This window comes from Neophocaena asiaeorientalis, unplaced genomic scaffold (genome assembly GCF_003031525.2).
Source record: "Neophocaena asiaeorientalis asiaeorientalis breed wild unplaced genomic scaffold, Neophocaena_asiaeorientalis_V1.1 scaffold514, whole genome shotgun sequence".
Lineage (NCBI taxonomy): Eukaryota > Metazoa > Chordata > Mammalia > Artiodactyla > Phocoenidae > Neophocaena > Neophocaena asiaeorientalis.
Window position 1 is genome coordinate 411321 of NW_020174914.1, and position 24997 is coordinate 436317.

Sequence of the window (24997 nt, forward strand, 5' to 3'; positions counted from 1 at the left end):
ATGGAGACTGACTGGGGGTTCGCAGGACCTCAGGGACCTCACACTGGAGACTCCAAAGTGAATATATAAATAAAACTGACGGAGACATTTTTTTCAGGGCATTTTAGAAAGAAGAAAAGCTCTTAGACTTTCAGCAATTTCAGATAGAGACTGGGAATCCAGAGAAATTAAAAAGGGAGGAGGAAAGGATTACGTGCATACAATTCATAGATCACTAGGAGTCAGAAGAAGATCAACAAAAACCCGGAAATAGACAAATGCAATTTGTACCTGCATAGTCAAAATTCCAAGTAACAGCATTTGGAATGTCTTGAATGCTGATTAATCCAGACCCTCTACTAATATCTATCTATCTTTTTTATTATCTGATCAATTCCTCACTGCCTTTCTATGAACAGGTTGTTTTCATCCACATCTTATAAATTAGGAAACTGAGAGTTTGAGATGGTAAATAACACACCTAAGGAACTCAATGATAATTCTTAACAGAGACAGGACAAATCTCTATTCCTTTTTTATTTCCAAGCTTCTGTTCTTTATCTATATAATAAAGAACTTCAGCTATGCTACACTGCCTTCTCAGATTAGGGTTTCCACCCTTAGTGAAGAAGCATTAATGGACTATATATATTTTGTTTAATATAAATATGCCCAAGTTAACTGAATTATAAAGTATAATTCTTGTTGTATAATGTGAGTTCAATCATTTTCAATGAATGTTTTGTCTTCATAAAGTCTCAAATTAGAACACCCTTCTAGGTATTGCTATGGATGGAATATCTTGCTTGGGTCTACTCAATATAAAAGTCAAGATTCTGATTCTAGGATAAGCAGACTTGGAAATACGTGATTCTAAACAAATGTTACCTGAATAAGCACTATTTTGTTTAACCTAAATTAGATTAACTAAACTTAATTTAGTTATGTAGTAACTTTCTATAGAATTTTTTTCTGAAGATAATCCGCTTTCCTATAGAGCCAAAGTTGAGTATGATACTAAAAAGGAAAATAATAAAAAAATGAAGCCTATAGGCAAGTCCAGAAAAGGGCTGGAATTGCTATTTACCAAAGAGATTGGAAGTATAAAAGAAAGTTGTATTATGAATAGATAACAAAAATATATAATTGATAGAAGAAAATCCAGGATATCATCACAATTGGGTAGCTTGGGGAAAAAGAATGAATGGCTACTTTATCAGATTCCAGAGGCTATCTCTGATGATTAAAGCACAAGATGATTAGCAAAAAGAAAAAGAAGATTCAAGATTGCAGGATGATTTTTTTCCCTCGGGTTTACTTTGAAAACGAGGAAAATCTCTATTAGAACTAATCAAATCATGTTTAAATACCCGCGTTTCGTTAGAGGAATTATTTATGTAAGAATTTTATCTTTCATTTAATACTTGCAAGCTTAAGCATTCCCTTTATAGATACGATTTTTATGTGTAAGATACATTTATGCATAAAGTTTATATTCATTATTCACTAAACACTTCAGATTTATAAATGCATTTATAATAATTGCATTTGCTTTTATAATGTCCTTATGCAATATGTAGGAGATGAACTAATCAAACAGTGTTGTCCTGCTCTGGTCACCACTGCAATCACCACCACTACCATGTCCATGTTTTGATGACCTTGCCACTGTTTACAGATGGCTCCTAACTACAGTGACTAGTATATTTACTAGAGTTAAATTGGAGGCATCCATACAGTAAATACAGGGATTTAAACTGATTTTTAACAGAAATTGGTGAGTATTCCATTTTCTCAATTTAACATGTCCTTGATTATTTATTTCATTATGGTAATTAGGGCAAACTAACATTATTAGGTAAATCACTAAACACAGCCACATAAATCTAACATTCACCCACTGTTTTCTAAAGCCTGGCTACAATTTTTAACCTACGATAATGGATAATAACATGCCAGGCACACTGACAAATAGTTTATCTCAGGAACTCCTCACAGCCACCCTGAGAAGTATGTTCAGTGATTGGCATTCCCACTTTACAGATGTGGAAATTGAGGCTTAGAGATGTATAAATAATCTACCTAATTCACACAGCCGAAAGGTGGGGGAACCAGGCTTGAAAGCTTGGCTGAATTTAGCCTCCAGAGTTCTGTGCAGGCAACATGTATGCCCATTATTATGAGAGCTTAGCATCGGCAGGTGATGGAAAAAAAAATGGGAAGGGAGCATTTTAACAATTTGCACTTGATTTTCAACAATACATTTTTAAAAGAGTTGCTTGATTTTCATACAAGTATAATCATGAACAGCATTATGTGGTGGTTGAGAGTTCAAGCTCTAGTGCTAAACTACCTGGATTCCAATCCTGGCTCAACAAGTTACCTTATTAATTGTACTGTTTAACCACTCTGTGCCTCAGTTTCCTCATCTAAAGATGGTGATTAAATGGTACCTACCTCACAGGTTGTTTTAAAGATTAAATGAATAGTTCACATAAAGTACTTAGTGCTTAGCACAGGGTAAATTCGTCACCTAGGATATAATTATTATCACAAGTTGTATTTGTAACATTAAACTGGTATTGATACAAAATGGTTGGAATATATTGTTAAAGGGTCCTAGCTGCTGTAGATTTAACAGATTTATATAACTTTGTACACAGAAGTAGAAATTTCCAAAGAGTGTGATTATAAAAACAAAAGTAGGTAGTCACAGATTACACAGAGTAGACATGCAATATTTTCCTAAGAGGGTTCAAAGTAAGACGTTTAAGGGTAGAATTGCATGAATTTAAGCCTAGTACTCTAACTTTCTAGAATCAGTAATTATTCAAATGGAAGGGACATGCAGTGAAATGACAAATAGAATGGCAAAATTTAATGTAATATTTAGAAATGTACAAATAAACTTTTAAAGAAATATACACTAATATTTAACGTAGTTTGGGATGAAAAGTCAATTGTTCAGAGCTGTTGTATAATAATCTGAATACGTTGCTATCTGTATTGTTATAAACTTTTTAATTTTAAATGGAGTTTGTGAACAGATATGCATTGCCTGTATGACCTTTGTCTATAATCTACCAAATTAAGGGGCATGAGGTACACAATAACAAAGTAAAAATGATTATTTGCAGGATAGCTTCTCCCCAGAATATAATCATTCACAACTATTCATGCTTACTTCCTCTTTATAAAGGATCATTGCACATTTATAAAATTGTTCTGATGATGCTTTCTATTTAGAACAAACCAGAATAAAGTTTTACGTAGTAGAAAGCAGTTCTTGGTGGAAATAATCTAGGACTATTTTCTTCCTGATATGGAGCATCAAATCACTCTTGAATTAGATCTAAATCCCTAGACTCCACTGATGATGAACCTATTTTCCTCTTGATAATTCACAAAACTTCTAAAAGAATCAGGAGTAAAGAACGGAATCTTTAACTTCATCACAAGGTACAATTAATGGATAAAGTACATGTGCCATATTCAAATTTCTTTATTAAAATGAGCATATCTGACTTGTAATAATCAAAAATTTTCCCTTACTCTCTTGGGATAAAGTCAGATTATTTTTATACCTTACAACCAAATAATTGTATTTTTCCTAGAAGTTCCTAGTTATTTACACATTATTAAGTTTTGTTCAATACTACACCTCTTCTCTTCTACAGGTCCTTCAGATCACTGAGCTTTTGTTATTTAAAGATTTGAATAAGAATAATCAACACATAATTAAATCAGTGATTAAAGAATGTGGTGCTCAAAATACAGTTCAAAAGTTTCAGTCTAACCTCTTCATCGAAATGTAGTTCAAGAGTCTAAAGAGAAAATTCTCAAAGATGCCTCACTTACCTCTCATTTATGTCCAGGGGAAGATTACAGCTCTTTTCCTTTGTATAGTGTTTCACAGTTTCAAATTGCTTCCATACACATCTTCCTAATTCTTCAAAGGTAGGAAGACTAAGAACTAGCTGTGACATACCTGGTGTGTAGGAGACATGGGCTAGGTCTTCCAGGCTGGCAGGATGATGTCGCCACAGGCTGGTGGGCAGCTAGCTGTCCTGTTCAGGGATGGTCTTGCTCAGGCCAACAGATACACGATAATGCTAGGCCGCAGCTCTTCCTTCAAAGAAAAGATGCAGGTACTTCAGGACATCAGAAAACAGAGGTGGGGTCTGAAAGCAAAGTAGGAATCAAGCTTGAGTCCAAAAGCTTGATTCCTACACCCAGAGCAAGGAAGCAATGCAAGCATTCAGAAGGGGTTGCTCTGGCCTCTATGTGCTAAATTAGACCTCTCATAGCTCAAAACTGACCAGATTGGGGTCCACTGAAAGTGATGTCCAAGGTTATTCTCTGTCCTTTGACTCCAACATGCTTTTCAGCATTATCTTTTGCATGGTCATTATTGGCTATTTTCATCACGCTAGCACTCTGCTGTTTCCAGCTTATTGTCCTTGCTTACATGTCTTCTCTCTGGCTAGAATTCCATTTCCCAGCCCTCTCGTCCTCACAGTTAAAATCCACATCTGGAGAAACACGATTTTCCTTTACAAGAGGTTAATACTCTGCCCTGAACAATCACAGCTTGGTGGATACTTAGGGCACAATTACTAGATCCCAATTTTTTGTTAAAAACTAAATCTTGAAGATGTTATTTTTGCATTTTTAAATTATGCTCCACAGTATATAGTAAATGGAATATTTATGGAAAAAAGCCTTCTAGAAGCATACAGCTTCAAGTTCAAATCCAGGTTTTGTCACTTATTACTTGCATGACATTAAGCAAGTATTGACACTTTGACTAAAATTTATTTTCTCTTAAAATTGTGAATTATAATACCTATCTTGCAAGGTTGTTGAAAGTTGTGTAACATAATGTTTGCAAAATATATATAAGATTATCTAGAACTGGGTCTTTTCATTTATTCTTTTCTACCTCTATTCTTCCCTTATTTTTCTACAAAATAAATAATTATGTGCACAATTAGCCTAGGATTATCACGTATAATGCAGCAACTGCTCTCTTGAGCTGTAAGTAATTTCTTGAAATAGCATTAATGTCCTGTAAAGAGCAACCCATTTCAGTCATCCTAATTAGAGTGAAAATACTGTCCATTTAAAAAACTAAAGTTGATTTTCCATCTGGGGCTATTTGCTTTTTAAATTGATAGACTTCAGATTGATTTATCCGTGACTTCTGTTCCTAGGACTCATATGCAAGTCACAGAAATGTAGTGACAGTGGCTGAAAAGCTTTGAGTAAAACTTACATGAAAACCTTGCTCCAGTTTACCTAGTAAAGAACCTGATTGAAAGCAAATCTTTAGGCACTCATTCTAAGGTGTACCTGTGCTAGATAGTCTCTGTCATTGGTTTTGTTAAGCAGTATAATCAGAAGCTTATGGAATGTCTGGAATTTGCTTTCTATGTCTATGTAGCCTAAATAACGGCCACACTTATGGTTGCACGGCATCTAAATATATTGTTTCTCAAGGATTTTGGTTTTACTTTAGGGAAGGTTCAATTACCACAACTGAACTTCATTACTGTGTAAGGATCATAAGATGCTGAGGCGCTTTAGGGAGTTGTTTTAAAGTGGCCCTACACACCACACTGGTGAAAAAATAGTCAGAGAAGCTTGCATTAAATGTCTTTTTTCCCCTTACCCTTATTAGGTCACAAGAGTAACATCTAAATTAAATAGAGACTGAAGCTTTCAAGAGCGATGGAGAAACTCAATGGTAAATGTTTAAGTTTAAATTTGGTGCAAAGCCTTTTTAACTAAAAGCTCCCATAAATATTGTTTTCTTATACCCAAGTAAATAACCAAGATATAAATATTTATTTATTCATTAAAAATAAAGTAAAAGTAGTAACCTAATAATATTCATCAATATCTATTTTAATACTAATTTTAAAGTAAGAATTTGCAGAATCACAGCACCTCCTCACTGGCTTGTGCTAAGGGCCATGAGATGTGAATTCTAATATCACATTAAGAGGAAAATGGAAAATGTAAAACGAAAAAGCAAGGGGGTGCTGATCTTATGTTCCTGCTTTTTATTTGCTTCTACAACTAAGTTATCCTATAATGAAATGTTTCTCCCTTACTGGAAATGAGGATGCCTCATTTAGCCAACATACATTAGTGTTTAATCCATCACAGGCATTATGTATACAAACATGAACATGTGTCCCTGCTCTTATGTTCTAGTGGGGAAGACAGATGTGTAAACGCATTATTACAATTCAACTGGTTTAAACAGTACAAGAGAAGTCAGAGTCTAGTATGTTGGGGCACCATAATTCTTAAAATTAAAGGAAACTCAGCCTAGCATAAAACATTGTAATTTGTAACTGTGCAACTGTAATGGATAAATTTATGTAGTAATAATTACATAGAAAATCAAAGTGAAATTGCTGGGTCATATGGTAATTCTATTTTTAGTTTTTTGAGAAACCTCTATTCTGTTTTCCACAGTGACTGCACCAATTTACATTCCCACCAACAGTGTACGAGGATTCCCTTTTCTCCACATCCTAGCCAATGTGTTCTTTTTGACGATAGCCATTCTGACAGGTGTGAAGTGATATCTCATTGTGGTTTTGATTTGCATTTCCCTGATGATTAGTGATGTCGAACATCTTTTCATGTGCCTGTTGGCCATCTACATTTCCTCTTGGAAAAATGTCTATTCAGTTCTTCTGCCCATTTTTAAATCAGGTTGTTTGCTTTTTTTTTTTTTTTTTGCTGTACGCGGGCCTCTCACTGTTGTGGCCTCTCCCGTTGCGGAGCACAGGCTCCGGACGCGCAGGCTCAGCGGCCATGGCTCACGGGCCCAGCCGCTCCGCGGCATGTGGGATCTTCCCAGACCGGGGCACGAATCTGTGTCCCCTGCATCGGCAGGTGGACTTTCAACCACTACGCCACCAGGGAAGCCCTGTTTGCTTTTTTGATGTTGAATTGTATGAGCTATTTATATATGTTGGATATTAACCCCTTATCAGTCATATCATTTGCAAATATTTTCTCCCATTCAGTAGGTTGTCGTTTCATTTTGTTGATGGTTTCCTTTCCTGTGCAAAAGTTGTTAAGTTTAACTAGGTCCCAATTGTTTATTTTTGCTTTTATTTCCTTTGCTTTAGGAGACAGATTCCAAAAAATATCACTATGGTTTCTGTCAAAGAGTGTTCTGCTTATGTTTTCCTCTAGGAGTGTTATGGTTCCGAGTCTTACATTTAGGTCTTGTGGGGCCTTTAGGGACTTTCCACCCCCTCACTTGTTCCCGTAAACCAACCTCTTGCGCCACTCCTTCTCCCTATTGAAACCAATTCTTCTCCCTATCGTGCGCCACTCCTTCTCCCTATCGAAACCAATTCTTCTCCCTATCGAAACCAATTCTTGGAGTTTTTCAGTTGACGGGGACTTTCCAGCCAGCGGGTAATTTTCCAGTTGCCCGTAACAGGTATACGCCCTAACCGCCACAATGAACGAACAACTGTAACGGCCAGAAGGTGGGGCAAAAGTTCCTAAGCCAATAAATTCAAAAGTCACCACATTTACCTAATCATTGTGAGAATATACCCGCCCTATGAGTAAATAAACCTATAAAAAGTATGTGATTCCGCTTTTAGGGGTTCCCCATCGGCCTCCTGCGTGAGGTTCAGGGAACCCCGGTGCATCGGCTCCTAATAAACCTCTTGCGTGTTGCAGCGGCTCTCGACTCTTGGCGGTTCTTGGGCGAGTTGGAATCCCTCGTAGACCGTTTGGGTCTAACAGTCTTTAATCCATTTTGAGTTTATTTTTGTATATGGTGTTAGAAAAAGAATGTTCTACCATGTGATCCAGCAATTCCACTCCTGGGTATATATCCAAAATACACAAAAACACTAATTGGAAAAGATACATGCACCCCAATATTCATAGCAGGATTATTTACAATGGCCAAGATATGGAAGCAACCTAAGTGGCCATCAACAGATGAATGGATAAAGAAGATGTGAGACACATACATACATACACACACACACACACACACACACACACACACACACACACGGAACACTACTCAGCCATAAAAAAGAATGAAATTCTGCCATTTGCAGCAATATGGACAGACTTGGGGTGTGTTGTGCTAAGTGAAATAAGACAGAGAAAAGGCAAACACCATATGATATCACTTATATGTGGAATCTAAAAAATACAACAAACTAGAGAATACAAAAAAAAGCAGCAGACTCACAGATATACAGAACAAAGGCATGGCTACCAGTGGGGAGAGAGAAGAGGGAAGGGGCAACATAGGGGTAGGGGATTAAGAGGTACAAACTATTATGTATAAAATAAGATACAAGGACATATTGTGCAACATGGGGAATATAGTCAGTATTTTATAACAACTATAAATGGAATATAACATTTAAAATTGTGAATCACTATAGTGTATACCTATAACATATAATATTGTATATCAACTATACTTCAATAAAATTTTTTTAAAAGGAAGATCAAAGTGACTCAAGTTTCTCTTTTTTAGTATTTAAACTTAGCTTCAGTTTTCTGCTTCTAAGTAGATCCAATTCTTTTATCTTCAGTTGTATTTTTTACTTAGTTCAAATATAAAAGGCTATATTAAAATGTCTATTATAAAATCTATCAATTTGATATTCAAAAATTAGGGTTTAATTATCAGTTAATAAACTGACACTTCTCTGCAAACATTGTGCCAAGTACTGACTTTTAAAAGTCTTAGGACAGAGTACCCCTGGCCTAAAAGAGCTCAATTAACCTAAATTTCAATGTAATTTATTAAATTCACTCATCATAGGAAATTAAATGAATGTGGAAGCATAGCAGCTTGTGGAATTTAGAAAACAAAGTTATTTGTTTTGGGGTATTTGGATTTTGCGTATCTGTGTATTTAATGACCTATTATAGACATCTGGGAATATAACCAGATTTCTTAATTTACTGGTTATGGTGGTATCATGTCAGCCTCCCTTGAAATTACCTATGATCTTACTGGAAACAAGGTACTCTCACATCACCTTCAGAAAATAATATTGTCTCCCTTGTGTTTTTTAATAAAAATATTTTTAAAATAAAGTCTCTATATGGAGATTTATCAGGATGTAATACTTCTTTTGAGTTTCCTATCAATATATCTGTTATACTAAGCTTCTATTGCATTAAAAAGTCACTTGGTAGAATAGTTTCCTTCCTTTCAAAAGCAATGTTTATGACTATACTGAATATCTGTATGTCTTTCAAAGTGTGTCTAGTTGTTTCTTGTATTTCTAATGTTAAAATGGTGATGCTTCTTTTGTGTGCATAGGTTATTTTTTAACTTTTGTGTTAATGAATCTTCTCTAGAGAATAACTTTCTGTCCTCCTTATAGTTCTAGATTGTGCCACCTGTTCAAATGAAGTGAAGCTATTAAGCATAAACAAAGTAATATTTAAGGTGACTACATTCTGCTCTCTTGAATGTATGTGAAAATGTTGAGTAGTAGAGGAGGGAAGAGTTTATGAAATTAGATCTAAAGGTACACTTTTAATTTGCTTAATTATAGAAGATTAAATGATGTATGAGTATATAAGATTTCTAAACCACAAGAATTTACAAAAAAAGAAAGGATATTTGTAGTGAGGTGGGTGGACCTAGAGTCTGTCATACAGAGTGCAGTAAGTCAGAAAGAGAAAAACAAATACCGTATGCTGACACATATATATGGAATCTAAAAAAAAAAAAGGTTCTCATGAACCTAGGGGCAGGACAGGAATAAAGATGCAGAAGTAGAGAATGGACTTGAGGACACAGGGAGGGAGAAGGGTAAGCTGGGATGAAGTGAGAGAGTGGCATGGACACATATACACTACCAAATGTGAAATAGATAGCTAGTGGGAGGCAGCTGCATCACACAGGGAGATCACCTTGGTGCTTTGTGACCACCTGGAGGGGTGGGAGGGGAACGCAGGAGGGAGGGGATGTAGGGATGTATGCATGCATATAGCTGATTCACTTTGTTGTACAACGGAAGCTAACAGCATTGTGGAGCAACTGTACTCTGATAAAGATGTTTAAAAAAAAAAAATGAAGACCGGCTCACTTTTATCCACAGCATAACTCAAATACTTTCCCAGAATGCCACTCATTTGCTAAAGGATTACTTCATATCTTTACCTAGTTAAGAATTTTTCAAGAACCTCACAGAATAGACTGCTAAACTATTTACAAACCTTTGTGGAAAATTTATATAACATTTTCCTTTCACAGTTGGTCTCTCAAAATATATTCTTCCCTGTGTCATCCATACTAGATGTAATTAATTATTCTTATCTTGATTTGTATATATTAAACTTTTATGATATGTTTAAATCTCCTTAGAATAGAATATGTTCTCTCAAAAAAAAAAAAGAAACATTTAATCTAGCAAAAATCAGTCAAGTCAAAAGCATTGAAAAGATAAAAATAATTAGATCTGATAGTAGAAACAATACACAATATTATTGGTAGTCATAATAAATGTAAATATGTTAATTTCCCTACTAAGAGAAACAATTCTAAGATAGAGTGAAAAAGCAGCTTAATCTGAATGCTATACATAAAGAAGTTAAAGAGAGACCCAAAATTATTTAAAATAAATGTTTGAGTAAAAGTATATCATGCAAGTGCACATAAAATAAGTCCAGTTTGCCAATACTTGAGCCAAAATAAATTTCTAAATTTCGAGATAAGTTCATGAATGCAACAAAGAGACATTTTTGCAATGACAGAAGCTACAATGCATCAAAATATATAACAGTTCTGATTTTTGACTCATCAAGCACCATAACATTGAATTATATACAGAAAGAATCATTACAAATATATCAACTAGACAAAACCACATTGAGATGGAGGTCAATCACACTTTCTTTAGAATTTGACAACTATACTGGCAATGCTATAAATTAGGATATAGAGAAAATATATAAATGATAAGTAGTAAGATTTATTTTATGTACATAGTTAATGTGACAGAGAGAAAGATGGAGAGATGGAGAGACAGAAATATATATATATATACATATGTATATATATATAATGTGTATATATAAAACTATATGGAGAGAGAGGGAGCACACACTGAATGTTCTGAATCAGAGATATCTTCAATTTTCTTCAAAGATTAGATTTAAAAGAATTAGATAATTTAGAAATTTATAATAGTGAGAACCAATAGAGAAGTAGGCTTTCAGAATCTGCAGAATTTATGGGGGAAGATCTGGCTTTAGAGTTCAGGGCCACCTTTATCCAAACCTGCAAAAAGCAGGGAAGGATGAGCTACTATTTCGACTGTATATGTTACTAAAACAAAACAGATACAGATTTCCTAAATTAAGTTCCCAGAATATTGACAACGGTGTTAGGAGTCTGACTCCAGTCAGTGAAACAAAATTCACACTAAGTAGCTTGGTGAAGAGGTATTTGTATGGGGAGCTACTTACAAATTAAAACTTTAAAAAGTCAAACAGAATATGGTGAGGCAATTCAAATGGAAGATTTGATGTTATCAGGGTTTGGGACCATGGAAGGGGCTGGGACAGGAGGTACTGGGACCACAGAGAGGAGTCTGCCCAGTAGAAGCTGAAGCCAAGGAGGAGATGTGGCCACTGCTCCTTACACTGCCGCACCAGTCAGGTAAAGGGGGGGAGAAAAAACCTGGTTACTCTCTCCTTCTCACTCTTTAGTCTTCCAGCATCGAACTAGTGAATGAACCTGGGACACCTAGTTTTCTGGGTTAGTCCCCTGTGATATGGAGCAGGGTAAGGGGGTGCAGGGAATTGATCTTGTAAACAGGAATTGATCTTGTAAACAATAAACGTTACCATTTATTGGAGATGCTTATAGGCTTACTTTCATTTTCTCTCTATTGTACTCAGAGATAAATGGCTAATGCAAATGTTTTTATTATTAAACAAAATGATTGAAAACATAACATCGCTAAGCATTCTTATGGGAAAAAACAAAATTATTCCATTTTGGAGGAAAACATTATATGTAAGAAATCAGAATGGTGTGTTGTGCTGAACAAGCAAGATTTGTAGCATAATCTTAACACATTTATCCCCTGTTCATCTTTTAGACATTATTCAACTGGGATAATCCTATACCCATATGAGATAAGATAGATTTCATGCTTTGCTTCTCAGTGGTTAACTGAAGTTTCTACATTTACTTTAAATAAACATCCTCATGCCTCAATTCAGGAATTTCAATACCCAATCCTATGAAGTAATCAAAACTTCAAATTTGGCCTAGAATGAATTCTTCTATCCTCTACCAGCTCAGACCAGTTTCAGGCTGGGAAGTTCCCTGGGGCTTCGCTCTTCTGCTCATTACCTTCCCCTGGTTCACTTCCACTCCCACCAGCTAGCGATTTTTCACTCCTTCAAAATATAGAGGGAAGGTAGTCGGAAGAAGACAGAGAATGGACCTGGTCAGTTTTGATTTACCTGGGTGGTTTCATGTCTCTAAGTCCTACAGATCCTGAAAATCTGTTTCTTCTCTTTTGTCAACTATTCAGTTTCCCTTATAAATCCGTATCTCCTCCATTAGCCCTGACCTGGGCAAGTACTTTGCTTCTCCCAAGCAACCTGTGACTCTTTCTTCAACTTCAGGGCACACAAAGGTGATTTCAGCCTGTTTATGCTGGGGGCTTCTCACTTCCAAGGAGCTACTGAACAGGACCTAAAAAGACCTGAAGCAGGCTCTGTCTTTCAGTCACATACCTTATGTTCACAGGAGACCAGGAGTGCATGGCAATCCCAAATCAGGAAAATGATACAAAATTGTTAACTGTACTATCAAGGAACTACAGAACCAACCTCGGGGATCAGGTAGCATAGGAAGCTCTTAAGAGGAGAACTCAAGTATGACACCTAGGTTGCATCATTTTAAAAAAATGGATTATATCCATTTTTTTATCGCTTGAGTCACCTGGTTCAAACTCATAATTCTTAGAGAAAGATTATTTGTTAAACTTAGGTCTGTGCCTGACCTTTGGCATTACTCAATTGCAAAGAGGAAGAATTAGGTAAAAATTACTTCAGGGACCCTTCTGTTTATACAAGCATTTAAGTTTACTATCTCACAAAAACTGACCATAATGTGGACCTTGATCAGTGGTGGTAAAAGAGAAAGCCCTGCTGTGTAAGCATTTATCAAGCTTCTGCTTAAGTTCTATTCACTAACATTGCATTAGGAAAAGCAGGTCACTGGGCCAAACCCAGATGGAAGGCATTGAGAAACAGACTCCATGTCTTGCTGAGAGAAGCTGTAAAATACAAAGCAAGGGGGACATGAAGACCTAACGAAACTTAAAAGCTTTTGCACAGCAAAGGAAACCATAAACAAGGCGAAAAGAAAACAACTGCATCGCAGAGGGAGATCTGTTTGGTGCTTTGTGACCACCTGGAGGGGTGGGAGGGGAACACAGGAGGGAAGGGATGTGGGGATGTATGCATGCATAAAACTGATTCACTTTGTTGTACAATGGAAGCTAGGTATAAATCTGATGAAAGATGTGTAAGAATTAAACACTAAAACCTACAAAACGATAAGATACTAATTCTTACAACAACCTAATGGTACATTAAGAGATGAGAGAGATGACAGAGATGAGAGAGATGAGAGAGATGAGAGAGATGAGAGAGGGACAGAGAGACAGAGGGAGAAAGAGAGACTGAATTAATAATTTGTCTAGGCTAAAAGACATGGCTCATAGCTGGTTATTCAAAACCAGCTATGTTTCTTATCTATGAGCTTTCTCTTGCCCAAAACAACTTCTCACCTTTCTCCCCACTTTAGCCTCCCCACCATAGTCCTAGTTCAGATATTCATAAATTCTTCTATGGACTACTAGAGTTGCCCTTTTGTTGGCTTTTCAGTTCAGATTTCACACATGTCAAATACAATCCCATTTGAATCATGTAACTATTCTCAGTCAAAATGTGTTGATGGGTCTCTATTACTACTTTACCAAAATCTGAATTCCTTAGCATAGCATGAGTTAACCTCACCTCCAACCCATGCACATTTCCCCCTACAGTTGGCCTTTTGCCCATCGTTTCTGTCCATCTCCCTCTTCTTTTCCTTCTCCTCCTTACAATCTCTTGATAACAGAGAAAATTCTTGCTAATCTTTGAAGTCACCGTTCAAATTCTCCTTTCCAAATTTTCTTCCATCCCATGTCTTAATCTACTATGGTAAACTCTCATAATATTTATTCTGTTCTTCAAATATGCTTTGCATTTTATTAGAGACTGATAATATTTCGTTGTTTCACACTTGTCTATTTCTTCACTGCATTATAAGCCACTTGAATGAAAATACTAAGCCTCTACAATGCCTGGCATAGGGAGAGGATTAATAAGGAAGCGAAAAACAAAAACAATTAATGAAATATTTTTATTCAGAAAATTTTGATTAATTCTTTAAGGCAGGAAAATAAAAGCACAAAATCTGAAAAATTTTAAAGTTTATTCTAAATAATTCATAGATGGAAGTTTCTATTCCACAACAAGAAACTAGTATTTACTCTTCGTTGAATAACTAAATGATTTTTTAAAAATCCATATTATTTATCATTTAAAGATGGAATTACGATTTGTATATTACAAACTATTCTCTCTGTCCCACATGGGATTTGACTTTAATGTTTCTTCAGATATTAGACTTATTACATAGAGATACCTTCTATTAATATTTTGAACTACCCACGTGGCTTCTGTCACAAAAAGGCTAGAGAAATAGATCAAAATGTGAAATTATGTTATTTAAATGAGAAATTACATATAAACTATTCCAATCTATGTCTAAGGTATATCCTAAAAAAACATTTTCTTCTATTGTTTTATACACAAATGGAAACAAAATGAAAGGTCCATTAAGTTAATATACATTAGCTAAAACAAATGTAAATATTTCCAAAACAATGAAACACTTTTGAAATACATTGCTCTTCTTTATTAAGTTATAACATAAAAGAAAATAAGGTGAAACTTTACATTTGTAGTTATAATGTTTATGCCTTAAGTCTTCTGTTGCAATATACCTGAAGTTAATGGAAAAGTTTTCTTAACTCAGGGGTGCAAAGCACAATTTGTTTTGGGAGCTGAATTTAATCATAGAATTTTATTTTGAAAGATGAGATAAAATTATATGACTTAATTCTTTCTTTATATGTACTATGTTCTTGAAATACAAAGTGGAGGCAACTTTCTACTCGTAAATTATATCTGCCCATTTCTATAAAAATCTGTTTACTGATTTTGGTACTATGTTTTTAATCACTAATGCATTTACATTTTTATTACTTAAAATCTAACTTTGGAATATTTAATATTATAAATCTATATTTTTCTCTAATTTTATATTTATATCTTGAAATCTTGAGGGCATGATGTGTACATCAATTATCAAAAGTAATAGGTATTGGATTTGGGATGATATTCGATTATATTAGGCTAAGAAATAAAGTATATCTGGTCAACCCATTCCTCCTACTAAGTAGGTAATAATCACAAATGAAAATGATAAACTCTACTCATTAGCTCTGCCTGACTTCTGTTGGGAAACCAATACTGAAGTCAACAGAATTAGATGGGAGTTTGGCTTGTCACAGAGACTGAAGCAGAAAAACAAACCTCAATCTGAATCTTAAAATGAGAACTTTCTTTTTCAACTAAATAAACCAGAAGTGATAGAGTTAGACATTAGATTCTAGAATTCTTATGTACCATACTTTGAAAATACTTAACACTTGTTTTTTAGCTTAAGATGTTTCTACTCTAAATAATGACCTAGGCGAGAAGATTCTTTGTTGCTGTTTATAAGTATTTGCCTAAATACAACTTTGGTGAAAGGAGAATTTAGATTCTTACTAATAAAAATCTAAACTGGAAATAAATATTGTAAAACATTTTATCACTTTTCTTTAGTTTTCATTTATTAGGGACGTTTTAATGTAGTGTCAAAAATTTTATCAGAAGAATATAATTTACACATCTGATCAAAATCTAAGTGGTTTTCCATAATTATCAGTTTCAATGTTCTTCATTATCTTGTCACATTTCTACATCAGGGTGTTTTAGGCCTCCTGCTTTTACTAGTAGTCCAATATGGGCATAAAATAACTAAAGTGTAAGAATGAAAAAAAAAAACCCTTTAAAACTATTTACTGATTATGACTAGGACATTGATTAGTGAAACTAAACTGAGTTGATAACCTAACTGACTAATTGATTGTGCCAGGAATTGCCCATCTGATCTTCACAAACCTAGAGTTATCACTCAATATAAGCCCATGAATTCTTGAAATATTACATTTAAAAAAAACATTATTATTAAATAATTACTATCTATTAACTGAGAAAAATAGAACTGCATGTTATTCTCTTTATGTGGTAATGATGATATGAACTCACTGGAACAAAGCTCTCAAAATCACACAAAAGCAAATACTGAAACATATGCAAAAACGTGCCTTCAACAAAAAACTAAGATATGTTTTCTAGCAGGAACATCCATATAACAAACAAGATCCTCCCCTAAATTGTTATGCTGCTCTGGTTTACTAAGAAAGCAACAGAGGCAAGCTAGAAACCAGACAATCTACACTGCACTGTTTTAAGAATGATTCTTACCGTAACTTATTACTAATGCCATCATTAGTAAGAAAACATTACTCTGAAAATGTATAATATATATATACAATCATCTGTATATGTGTAACATGTAATAAATTATAATTTGATAACATATATTGATATATAAGTATTAACAGGAGGCTAGACAGGACCTTCCTAACTCAATGCTGGCTAAAATACAAATATAATAGATATCTGACAGCAAAGTGTGTATGGGAAAGTCTTTACATATAGAATTTACAAAGGAAATGACAAAAATGGGTTTCATTATTTGTAGACCATTTATACAAGATCTAAGTTACAAAAATAGATATGAGTGATGAGTAGAGAAAATCTGGGAAGGACTTTTGGAGACAGCTGTCTCGGGATATGAATTCCTAAGGAGAAGAAGGGGCTCCATCCTCTTTTGCTCAGGTTAGCAGTGCAAAGGGACCACTCAGATTTCTGAAACATGCTTCCTGAAGTTGTGAAACACAGAAGCCAAACACTTGACTTCCACAGAGATCTGGAGAATAAACGATGGACTAACTTACTGCTCTGAAAGTGGAGAGAACAGCCTTTTTGGGATCAAGTTGAGATGGCTATTTTAGTGACTGGGGTTTGTAATCCTAGACTCAGCCTTTTTCAAGGCAGAGGGTGTGTAAAATCTTTTCTGTGTAGTAGGTATGGGGTGTGCGTGGGAGAGGACAAGCATGATTCCTATTAAGTCCTACTTAATAACATCACCTAGAAGAGTGGAAGAGCTACAACGGCAAGGGATTCATACTCCCAGGTCAAAGGATGTGTAGGATGAAGTTTCCAGCAAATGATTCTCTAAAGAACACACAAGAGTCATCAGGCACACACAAGAGTGTAAAGTCAGCTTATAATGCAACAAGTTCAAGTAAGATCTTCCCTACCTTAACCTCTACTCATCTTGCCTCTTACACTTCTCACCATGCTCTCACGTCTACCCTTGGTCTCAAACAGAAATTGGTTAAAACAAACAAACACACAATTAGAGAAGTCAGACTTGCCCATTTTTGGGTAAGCATTCAGGTGAAAGTAGGCTCAAAATAAGGCAAAGGAAATAAAAATGTTTAAACCAAATTTGCATTGAGTATATTTTGTACCAGACATCCAAAAGTCTTAGTCAAGTTTGTGCTTGTCAGCTAAAGGGATAGAAGCATCATGTATTAACTAAGAGTGGGCAGAAAAGCCTTGGGTGTTTGGGATTGATGATAATAGAATCATCCCCCAAATCAGAGCCTGCAGCCTGCATCTTATAAGAGCATGTTATCTATTTCATAAGATTGTCATAAAAATTAAGTATATGAATACTTGTAAGGAGCTTAGAAATAAGCTTGGCACACGGTACAACCTCAAAAATATTAGTTGTTTTTATAATGCAATAAACCGCTGAGTTAATTTCATATAGAACAAATCTTTCTTCTGATAAAAATGATAATAGTCATTTTCATATGCAACAATTGGCTTATCTGTAAATATTTATAAATAGTAGATGCTTGTATGATATTCAGTAAAACGTGAAAACATTCAGAATATTTAATATACATCTTAAAAAATAGGTAGCGCCTTAGAAACAGTCAATTCTTGCCTCAATGACCAGACCTCAGATAGCAATCCCAGAAAACTTTTTCATTTAAATTACAATATTATGGGTGGTTTTATCTGTTATTTAATGTATAGTTCTATGTTTTCTGCTTGATCATAATATAGACTAGTCATTCCTTTAACTTTGAATATTACTATAGTTCACATCTTTGTTTTCCCTTATCTAATTTTTTAATGTTCTATAAAAATTGGTTTAGTATGTTTTGTTATTCTTTAAGCTATTAGATGCAGGTCACTAGATATAAAATATATGTTTGGGTTAGATTTGCCTAAAAGTTTATTTTTCTTGGTTGACTCACAGTGATATATTTTAAACTATTCTAATTTCTGCCATTATAGCACACTCTTTATGCTGTTGAGACTTAATATCATCAGACCCTTGAATACTGAAGAGACACGAATAATATAATTTTTCTTTGGATTCTGAGGTGAATATCTTAAACTTCATTACCTTTATTAGTTTAAGTACTCACCTATCCAATTAGCACAAAGACTCTTAACTTCCCGAACTGGAAATGAGGAACACCATTTGCACTTGATTTTAGAATGTATGCCAAAAATAATTAGCTTCTGTAACAGAGAATGACTCTGAATTTCTTGTCAGCCATGACTATAACATAGAAAAGTATTGCCAAAGCAAAAGTAATTCTAATGTTTCAAGGACATAAAGTTTTGATTCAGCTCTCAAAAATGAAGTCAGGAGATGCTTTAGATTTTGATTTTACCACTGGAGATTTAATATGGTCTTAGACATTCCATAGTATGGAAGTCAAACAGAAAAGTCAACCAGAAATGCCATCACCTTTCAGATGTGGGAGCAACTCTGTACGTCAAAGTTTGAATGAGGTGTAAAAGCAGTTTTCTTGTTTTGAGGCACTTGATCTCTGTCCATGTCTACTCTTCACCGTCTCTATTTTACTCTTCACTGATGGTCATACTTGTCTACTTTTAAATAAGGTCCTTATCCAATTTTTAAACCTGGGGCTATCGATTACCATATATTAATCACATTTACATTCATTACCTGTCCCCGAAATATATTTACTCCATTATTTTCTGTGTGTTTATATTTGTTTTCTACAAATTTTCTGAGGACACTAATCTTATTCATATGTGCAATTGCCCCAAAAAACTCATAGAATCTCTTGTAATATGGTAGGCATTTACCAGGGCACTAAACCGGGGGAAGAAATATTTCAAAGATATGCCATATGCTCTCCTATGGAGAGGTAGGAGCATCGAGGGAGTGAGTTCATTATTGGGTGTCTTCTAGGACGTTCAAGATGGTTCTGTCATCACTCAGGGTATCCGGGGTTCTCAAGCAGCAGCCACTCAGAACCTGAGTTGGTCAACCATTTGCCTATATTCTTTAGGTCAGATCTGTGTATTAGCAGAATTTTTTGTAATTTGTGAAATAATATCTATTGAAATATTGCTTTTTATTTTCTGCCTTTTTATTATATAAATATGTTTATTATCTGTATTTCTCAATGAATCCAGAATCAGGGCAACTTCACAGTAATTGTGTACATTTAATAAACCTGAGAGATATTCACCCACCCACACACAAATATTTAGCAAACTATATTATTTGTTGATATTCATGCATAAGACTGTAACTGAGAAATCACTTCAGTGACATTTTTTAATGTTGGGCTAAGATCTTTCTCGTATTAAAGTATTCATGACAGTGCAAGTACACAGAAAGCAGAATACTAGAGAGAATGTGAGAAATGCTGGGCTAGGGATCTGAAATGTTCTCATGATGTTAAGAGACACAAGGAACATCATTTTTTTCAGTATATCAGGGAAAACTACATGAAGTAGTGTCACGTGCAGGCTTTTGAATAAGCTTTGCTGGATGGTGCCATAGAAATAAATAAGCTTTGCTGGATGATGCTATAGAAATGCAGTCATACAGATGAATTTCATCCCAAAGAAGAGTCTAGTAAATGTCTGGAAGCGAAAACATGAAGATTTATAAAGGAAACAGCAAACAATCCAGCTATACTGAAGGACAAAATCTGTGTATGGTAGAAAATATCAGAGTTCATCTTCTAAGTGCAAGTGCTCTAGGAAGTCACTTATATTTCTTTTTAGCCTAGAATTGACACAATATATCTGTACCTTTTAGACGTTAGTATGTCAATAGCATATAAGGCCACACTTATTTTTACTTGACTGAAAATCACAGCAAGAAATATATTTACCCCACCACGTGCCATATATATATATATATATATATATATATATATATACACACATATATATACACTCACCTCATAAAAACATTTCATAGAATTATATATACATACTTATAAAAGATGTGTATTTACTTGTGCTAAGATATTTTATTCTTTGTATATTTTCTTCTGCTCTATTTAATCTCATTTTTAAATGAGGTTTGTGATCCACTCACTTCACTGTAAGGTCTAGAATTAGGTGATAACTAGTAGTTTGAAAGCTACTGGCTTGGAGGCATATAAATATTAGAATGGGTAAGTTTTTAGATAGGACGCGTATATAGGACATAACTGCATTACTTCCAAACAATGAACTGATCTAAGCATTAGTGGTAAAATCAAAGAACGCATACAAATATCCAGAGATATTTGGGATGGAGTATCCATGAGTCTTGCATGTGAAGGAGATTTGTGAGGATAAGGAAAATGAAGATAGAGGAAATAATCCCAAAATTTCAAAGATGGGTGGTTAGCAAGTTCAGGGAGAATAGCCAATTGAATGAAATAATAAATATGGGAAGTACATGACCATGTAAATGCTTAGATATTGAATTATCTGTTGGATACTTGATCTAAAATATTTTCTGGTCACTTAGATTAAATATTTTAAAAATCAGAAATGCAAGGGAAAATGTGTTAGAAAAAAGGAAAAATGCTAGATTCTATCCTAAATGGAACTCTTCAATTTCCGTGACTTAATATATTAAAGCTTATTTCTTACTTATGTCACAGTCTACAGTGGCATTCTGATCAGGCTGCCCTTCTTCAGAGAATAGCAATCTAAGTACCAAGTCTTCTTTCATCTTGTGGCTCCTGCATCTTCAACATATGGTTTTGTTGTCCTGGAGGTGTTCTCCATTCCAACCAATAAGAAAGGAAAAAGAACAGGGCAGATCACATGTGGACATTTTTATGGACCACGCCTGAAATTAAGTGACCAAAACAGTCACTTAATTATGAGAGTGGCTGGAAACCTCATGTAGATATGTACCCAAGAGGAAAAGGAAACCAAATTTGCTGTCCACATACGACTGTTTGAGATATTGTATTAGTTTGCTAAGGCTGCTGTAACAATGTACTGCAAACTGAGTGACTTAAACAACAGAAATGAATTGTCTCATAGTTCTGGAAGCTGGAATTTCAAGATCAAGGTCTCGGTAGGGTGGGTTCCATCCGAGGGCTGTGAGGGAGAATCTGTCCCATGCCTCTTGCTTAGCTCCCAGTGTTGTCCTGGCACTCTATGGCATTCCTCGACTTGCAGGATCATCACCCTAATCTCTGTCTTCACCCTCACATGGCATTCTCCCTTGTCTGTGCCCAAATTTCTCCTTTTTATAGGGACAACAGTCATACTGAATTAGTAGCTCATCCTACTTACTTCAGTGTGACCCCATCTTAACTAATTATATCTGTAACACTCTTATTCCCAAATTCACATCCTGAGTCACTAGAGGTTAGGACTTCAACCTACGAATTTGGAGAGAGACATAATTCAACCCATAACACATATAAAGAGATACCTGAAGTACTAAACACACAGACTTGGAATGACCTGAATGGATATGATGGATTGATTTCACCAAAGAAGCCTTCAGGGTAGAGAGAAAAGAGAAGAATGCTGTGTGTAGAGCTTTTGGAAGTGCTTAGAGTGGAAGGGTGAGCAGGCATTCAGAGAAGTGACCAGATTTTTTCGGGAGTGCAGAGGTGAGGGTAAGATAAGGATAATCCAAATGAGAGTGGTACAGAGCCACAGAAACACAGAAGGAGAGTGTTGTGTCTGAGGAGACTGTTTCCTGAAGGAAGACGTCATCAGTGCCAATAGTTGCAGCTGCCCTGCTGCTCTTCGCCAGGTTTCCATTTAGGATTCTCTTTGTATAATGAGAAAGTTCTCATACAGAGAACAATAGCTTGCCCAACATCTTTAATGAGCTACTGTCAGAATTGGGATTGGCAATGAGAGCTCACAAATCAGAAATAAGCCAAGTTCCCAGCTCTCTAGTCTACAGATACCACCTGTCTGTTTTCACTGGGAGAAAGTGAGAGAACATACATTTGCCTCTATAGGATTTTAACTTGCGAAATGTTTTGGATTGCTTATTCAATCTTTCTGTTACATTTTAGGGCCAAAAAGTTTTCTGGATCTATTTCATGGCAAATCAGGATCTACAAATTCCTGTGGTATGATCCTGTTACAACACCAGTGTCTAGGGAAGTAGTGTGGCATGTGGAAAGCCTGCCACGCTGGACATGATGTATCCCAGCCTCTGATTCTCACCCCAAGTGTATGAACTTGAATAGTCATCAAGCCCTCTGAATTTCAATCTTAGTGTATAAAACTCATCTTAGAGTAGAAAAATGCTTAAGATCTAGAACCATCCTTGCTATAATCTCCCCTCCTTATATTTCCTAAATTAAGTAAAGATGGACTGAAAGTCTCTATGTAAAAGAGGTTCTAACCTAGGCATTGTCACATACATTAATTATTTAATTGTCTGTTTAACTTGGTTCAGTTTTAAGAGGGGATCCTCTATGATGTACATTCGTGGAACACAATTTAAAATTGATAGACTGCTGTTCACCGTAATCAGAATATTTTTCTGAGTCATCCCACCATGTGTCATGAAAGCAGAGTGAACAATAAGAACAGAGAGGAGCAAACCTTATTGAGCCAGTATTCAGGGAGAGGTAAGACCTGTATAACTTTTCTCCCACACTTGGCACTAGAAATATACAGATACTGCAGTTTTCTTAATATAGCAACACCTGGAAGAATTCATTACCTAGGGACTTGAAGCAAATGTCTAAATAATCTGTGAAAGATAACTGTAACTATACTCTTACATGAGAAATATAAATGTGTATATAATTTAATATATATTGATTTAAGATATATATGTGTGTATATATATTGGTACGTGTGAATGTGTGCATTTTTACATACATATACATATGAAAATATAAATAACATCCATAAATGCTATGAAATAGGTTTTTGTGTAAACATTTGTGACAGGACAATGAGGTTAACCAAATATTAATTTTTATTTTGGGCAGTCTAAAATATATAAATATATTATATAAATATATATATAAATATAAAATATAATAAAAATATAATTCATAAGAATAATCTGTATTGCCACTTTAGTATCCAGTCACATCAAATAATTTATAATGAATAATTTTATTAACTCTTAAGAGGTGTAATCCGATTTGTATCAGCTCTTGCTCTAAAAACAGAGAATTTTGGTGTCACAGAGTGAAAGGAGAGTGGATGAAGGTTTTTGAAGAAAAGGAGACAGAGACCCATTCCTAGAGCCTGGGAAGGGGACAAAAGCTTATGGGCCACAAAGAGACAGGCACATATGCCCTGCTCCCTGGCAGTGCCTCAAGGGGTATAGCCAACCGCAAGGGAAATGGCTTTATAAAGATGCATGCTAAGTATTGGGTACTGAGTGTTCTAGCTACTACAAACATTTTTATGTGCTAAAGATAAGACAATTGCAACAGATCCTTAGATCAAAGGGACCAAGAAGATACTGACATTGGGTATCTTCATTATAGCTAGTGCAGACTGAGGGCAAATGATTGAAATATGGTAGAGAGAATGAACTCAACTCTGCTTAAAACAGAGGCAGAATGATTTTGAAATGCTGGGGCAAGTTGATGGAAGGGTCCTGGAGGACATTAGTGGAAGGTTAGTTAATATGATTAGGACATCTGATAAATTTTTAATAAAATGGTGATATTTACAGAGACAAGTAGCAAAATAAAAAGCCTGTCTTTCTTTTATATTAGGAAAAAAGAGAATACGATCTGATATTAAACACTTTTATAAGCTATTCTTTTTCTTTCTTATCTTTTTATATCTGTTCTTTAGAACATATTAGACCCATTGCATTTGAAAAAATGTAATTCTGAAAACACCAGACTTTTGCATATGCCAGTTCTTCACAGAGATTTTTGGGAGGGGGGATTACATATGTAGGAGTTGAAAACAGGTGCATATATAAAACAAAGGAAAAAATCCATTGCAAATGTTAAACACTTTACAAATTTTGGCATGAATTTCTATGTAACACTTGGAAAGAATGTCAGTAAAAATTCAAGAGACATTTTTTGAGTTTTGTATAGTAGCTCTTTTATAAGAATTTACCACAGTCAATTTTCAGTTATTTAAAAATGGATACTATTTTAACATTATTTCAGTAGAACCACTTTTCCATTGGAAAGAATATCAGTAAAAATTTAGGAGACACTTTTTAAGAATGTGTACTGCCTTCATAAAAAGAATTTACATTGGTCAACATTTTAATCATTTAAAATCAGAAAATATTTTTGACATTTTAATATTCTCATTTTTCATCATTATTAAATAATAATATATAACTATAATTTATTTTCAATTATGTATGTCTTTCAAAATATTTTGAGTGCCTTCTGTATGTCAAGTATTTTTCTAG